Genomic DNA, 6,269 nt, shown 5'->3' with positions numbered 1-6,269 from the left:
ATTAACGAAGCAGTTTCAACCTTTGCCATGAAAATTAAAAGCTAAGAACACATGTGTTCATACGAACCAGCGGAGCGTGTCTCTCTCCCACACAAGCATTTATTCAAACAAAAACAAAAATAGAAACAAACAAACAGACGCTCCAAGTAAAGTACATAAGATGTGACCAAATAAAAATATAGTTTCAAGAGAAGGAACCTGATAATTTGTCGATGAAGAAGGGGATGCCTTGGGCATCCCCAAGCTTAGATGCTTGAGTCTTCTTGAAATATGCAGGGATGAACCACCGGGGCATCCCCAAGCTTAGACTTTTCGCTCTTCTTGATCGTAGCATATCATCCTCCTCTCTTGACCCTTGAAAACTTCCTCCACACCAAACTCAAAACAACTCATTAGAGGGTTAGTGCATAATCAAAAATTCACATGTTCAGAGGTGACACAATCATTCTTAACACTTCTGGACATTGCTCAAAGCTACTGGAAGTCAATGCAACAAAGAAATCCATCCCACATAGCAAAAGGAGCAATGCGAAATAAAAGGCAGAATCTGTCAAAACAGAACAGTCCGTAAAGACGAATTTTATTGAGGCACCAGACTTGCTCAAATGAAAATGCTCAAATTGAATGAAAGTTGCGTACATATCTGAGGATCACTCACGTAAATTGGCATAATTTTCTGAGTTACCTACAGAGAATTTTGCCCAGATTCGTGACAGCAAAGAAATCTGTTTCTGCGCAGTAATCCAAATCTAGTATCAACCTTTCTATCAAAGACTTTACTTGGCACAACAAAACACAAAACTAAGATAAGGAGAGGTTGCTACAGTAGTAAACAACTTCCAAGACACAAATATAAAACAAAGTACTGTAGCAAAATAACACATGGGTTATCTCCCAAGAAGTTCTTTCTTTATAGCCATTACGATGGGCTCAGCAGTTTTAATGATCCATTCGCGGGAAATAGTATTTGAAGCAAAAGAGAGCATCAAGAAGCAAATTCAAAACAACTTTAAGCCTAACCCACTTCCTATGCAAAGGAATCTTATACACAAATGAATTCATGAAGAACAAAGTGACAAGCATAAGAGGATAAAACACGAGTAACTTTAAGATTCTCAACATAAAGAGGGGAAACTTAATATTATTAAGATGCATATAACCATATTTCCCTCTCTCATAATAACTTTCAGTAGCATCATTGATGAAATCCACAATATACCCATCACTTAAAACATTCTTATCATGGTTCATATGCATAGAAGTATCATTAAATTTGGCATAAGAAGAGTTATTCTCATTAATAGTAATTGGAGCAAGATTATTATCAAGAATTTGAACATTGTAAACAAATTGCATATTAAGGGAATTGTTTTTGGTAATCCAATCATGACTATGACAAGTTTCATAAGGATAGTTATAACCTATATCATAGCATTCATTATGATAATCATCAAAGGTCGGAGGCATAGTGTAATCATAAGAAATAGAATATTTATCTTTCACAGTCGGTTTATCTGTGTCCATACTATCATTGTTATTAGAAGGAGATGTATCAAGAACATAATGACTAGTAGCAAAAGGATTTTCAAACACCTCTTCCCCAAGCTTAGAGCTTTCTATATCATTATGGGAGGAAGCATGGATAGCACTGACATTATGGCAATTATTATCATCATCATTTTCAGAATTAGTTTCCCAGAGATTTGCAATATCAAAAGTAGTGTGCTCATTCAAATCATGATTGCTAATGTATGTAAAGGGCATAGGAAGATCATCGTATTCAGATTCATTATCACAATAATCATTAGAAGCAACATACTTACGGTTACCTAGCGTTATCTCATTCACGCGGGGATACGCCGTTACCTCTTTCTTTTTATTCTCCTTCTTCTTCTTCTTCTTCTTCTTCGTTCCCTTCTTCTTCTTCTCTTCCTTCTCCTCGTTCCCTTCTTTAGGAGGAAGAGGCTTGAAGGGTGGCTTGTCCGCATAACCTGATTTACTTTCAGAAACAATAGAAGAAACTTGGGAGGATCCCTCCTTTTCATTAATTAGTTGAAAACACGCAGCGGTCCTATCATATCTTGGCAAGGTGTCATCTTCTAAAATATTTTGTATGTAAGTATTTGTATGGCTATTATCAATGCAATAAGAGAAACACCCATGCAGGACATCATCAATATCAAGATCACTCATATGTAACAAAGAGATTTTTCTCGACAGTTCTTCACACCCCAAGAATAGAGTAAGTTCATCATGCTGATTAGGAGTAATTTCATCATCACAATACAAATTTGCAGCACTCACTGGGTTCAAATTATCATTGGAGGAGCATTGAAAATTAAAATGACCCACTTCATGGCAAACTTCACAAATAAAAGGATAGAGGGCACAAACTTTTTTACCAAGATCATCTAGAGCCCTAAACCACTTTCTAGTTTTTTCATTAGCATGATGGATACAATATTCATCTTTGATTTGATTAATTCCACAAGGTCTATGTATTCCACAAAAATTAACATGCTTATAGGAAATAGCATTATTAGGAGTTTGAGCATGCTTATTGCAATAATTAACAACAATTTCATTCTTCATGCAAGCCTCTTTAAAAGGTTCATGATACTTATCAAAATTCTTTTTAGGCAATTCAAAATGAGAAGCAAAGGCTTTATAAAGATTTGCAGCAACTTGAGAGTCAAGACCATAAGTAGCACTCATATTTCGAAATTTATCGGTATCCATAAAAGCTTCAATGCATTCATAATCATAATTTATACCTGACTCTTTACCTTTGTCGTTCTCCCATCCTTCAGCGTTGTCCTCAATCCAATCAAGAAGATCCCACCTAGCTTCAACCTCCTTGCTTGTGAAAGATCCCTCTGAACACGCGTCCAGATAGTCCTTGTGTTGTCCTGAAAGCCTCGCATAAAAATTATTAACAATAACATTACGGGGGAGCTCATGAATGGGACATTTGAGCATTAGTGATTTCAATCTCCCCCACGCTTGAGAAATACTCTCTCCATCACGAGGATAAAAGTTATAAATATAATTCCTATCAATATGTACTTCATGCGGAGGATAAAATTTAGAATAAAAGAGAGATGCAATTTCCTCCCAACCAAGAGAATGTCTATTCTCCAACAATTTATACCAATGCGCCGCTTTACCAGACAGCGAGAAAGAGAATAGCTTCTTCTTCACTTCATTCATAGAGATACCTGCACACTTGAATAACCCGCATAATTCATGCAAAATCTATAAATGATCTTTAGGATGGACAGTTCCATCCCCTTCATAGCGGTTATCCATAACACGTTCAATAATTTTCACAGGTATTTTATACGGAATACTTTCAGTAGGTGGATTTAAAATATCAGAAGCATCATTAGAGTTATCGCACATGGGAGATAAAGCATTATCAGAGCAAAATATTTCTTCCAAAGCTGAGGAGCAAAAAAGATTATTTTTATATAAACTAGCTTCCCCAAGCTTAGACTTATCCATAGCATTAGCAGTAATTGCATTCATACTAATAACATCGCTACTAGCATGCAAATAAGGTTCCATAGGTTTTTTAATTTTCGCATCAAACAATTCTAAATCAGGAAAAAGATTAAAAAGCTCACCAATTTTTTTGTTGTTTTCCATTATGCCTAACTAGTGAAAATAAAAACAAGAAACAAAAAGATGCAATTGCAGAATCTAAAGGAGATAGCTTCGAGCACTCACACACCGGCAACAGTGCTAGGAAATAGCTTAGTAGTCGGAGGATGTGAATACCTTTTACCTTACCTCCCCGGCAACGGCGCCAGAAAAGTGCTTGATGTCTACGGGAGCTTCTATTCTTGTAGACAGTGTTGGGCCTCCAAGAGCAGAGGTTTGTAGAACAGTAGCAAGTTTTCCCTTAAGTGGATCACCCAAGGTTTATCGAACTCAGGGAGGAAGAGGTCAAAGATATCCCTCTCATGCAACCTTGCAACCACAAAGCAAGAAGTCTCTTGTGTCCCCAACACACCTAATAGGTGCACTAGTTCGGCGAAGAGATAGTGAAATACAGGTGGTATGAATATATATGAGCAGTGGCAACGGCACCAGAAAAGTGCTTTGCCCAGGACAATAAACAAGCAGTAGTAACGCAGTAAGACAGTAAACAAGCAGCGATAGCAGTATTTAGGAACAAGGCCTAGGGATCAGACTTTCACTAGTGGACACTCTCAACATTGATCACATAACAGAATAGATAAATGCATACTCTACACTCTTGTTGGATGATGAACACCATTGCGTAGGATTACACGAACCCTCAATGGCGGAGTTAACAAGCTCCACAATATTCAATGTTCATATTTAAATAACCTTAGAGTGCAAGATAGATCAACACAACTAAACCAAGTACTAACATAGCATGCACACCGTAACCTTCACACTATGAAAGGAGGAATAGATCGCATCAATACCATCATAGTAATAGTTAACTTCATAATCTACAAGAGATCACAATCATAGCATAAACCAAGTACTTCATGATGCACACACTGCCAACATTACATCATGGAGGAGGAATAGACTACTTTAATAACATCACTAGAGTAGCACATAGATGATATTCAACTAGATCACATAGAGAGAGAGAGATGAACCACATAGCTACAGCGGAGCCCTCAGCCCCGGGGGTGAATTACTCCCTCCTTATCATGGAGGCAGCGATGGCGGTGAAGATGGCGGTGGAGACGGCGGTGGAGATGGCTCCGGGGGCAATTCCCCGTCCCGGCAGGGTGCCGGAACAGCGACTTCTGTCCCCCGAATTGGACTTTCACGATGGCGGTGGCTCTGGATGGTTTTCTCTGTTTCCGTCGAACTGGTCGATGTTTTTAGGTCAGGGACGAATATATAGGCGGAGAGTCGGAGTCGGAGGGGCCACAGGGAGCCCAGATGATAGGGGGCGCGCCCCCCCCCCCTTGGGCCGCGCCGCCCTGTGAGGTGGCCCCCCCTTGGCACCCCTCTGGCCTTTCTCCGGTGCTCTGGAAGCTTCCGGGAATTCTAAGACTTTCGGCGTTGATTTCGTCCGATTCCGAAAATATTTCCTTACTAGGATTTCTGAAACCAAAAACAGCAGAAAACAGCAACTGGCCTTTCGGCATCTCGTCAATAGGTTAGTTCCGAAAAACGCATAAAAATGATATAAAGTGTGAACAAAACATGTCGGTATTGTCATAAAACAAGCATGGAACATCAGAAATTATAGATACGTTGGAGACGTATCAGGGACACAAGAGACTTCTTGCTTTGTGGTTACAGGGTTGCATGAGAGGGATATCTTTGACCTCTTCCTCCCTGAGTTCGATAAACCTTGGCTGATCCACTTAAGGGAAAACTTGCTGCTGTTCTACAAACCTCTGCTCTTGGAGGCCCAACACTTTCTACAGGAAAAGGAGGGGGGCGTAGACATCAACGCACTGCAAAATGGGGCATCGAATTGTCCGCCTTCGACATCGCTTACAAAGCCAGGACTGCAGTTAAATCCCAAGTCTTGGCAGATTTCGTCGCAGATTGGACAGAGGCTCCGGATGCAAATCTGGAGCCGGAACCAGAAACATGGGTCATGCACTTCGATGGATCCAAGCAGCATCAAGGCTCAGGAGCCGGAGTCACCCTGAAGTCCCCTACCGGAGAAGAAGCTGATGCGTTTTGCAGATTCACTTCGAAGCTACAAACAACATGGCGGAATACGAGGCTCTACTACACGGTCTGCGCATCGCTAAGGAAATTGGGATCAAGCACATAATTTGCTGTGGAGATTCCGACCTGGTGGCAAACAAGTACCTGGAACCTGGAACGCCAGAAACTCGGTCATGGCGGCCTACAGAGACGAAGTTGACGAGATCGCCAAATGTTTCCTCAGATACGAAGTCAAGTACGTCAGACGAGACGATAACGCAGCGGTAGATATGCTATCAAAGCTCGGATCCGGCAGAAAACCAATTCCGCCCGGAATTTTCCTGGAGCATTTACGGATACCCTCGGTGAAGGGCACTAACCCGGAAAATCCAGAAGTGGCAGTATCTCCGGCAAAGGAAGTGATGGTCATCATTCCGGCATGGACGCAGCCTTTCCTGGACTACCTCATTGATCAGAAGTTGCCAGAGGACGAGGTCCTCGCACGACAGATCATCAGATGAGCAAGATCCTACACAATAGTTAACGGACAGCTCTACAAATGAAGTGCAACTGGAGTATTTCTCAAATGCGTCTCCAATCAGGATGGCATT

This window comes from Lolium perenne, chromosome 1 (genome assembly GCF_019359855.2).
Source record: "Lolium perenne isolate Kyuss_39 chromosome 1, Kyuss_2.0, whole genome shotgun sequence".
Classification (NCBI taxonomy): Eukaryota; Viridiplantae; Streptophyta; class Magnoliopsida; order Poales; family Poaceae; genus Lolium; species Lolium perenne.
This window is presented reverse-complemented; position numbering follows the sequence as displayed.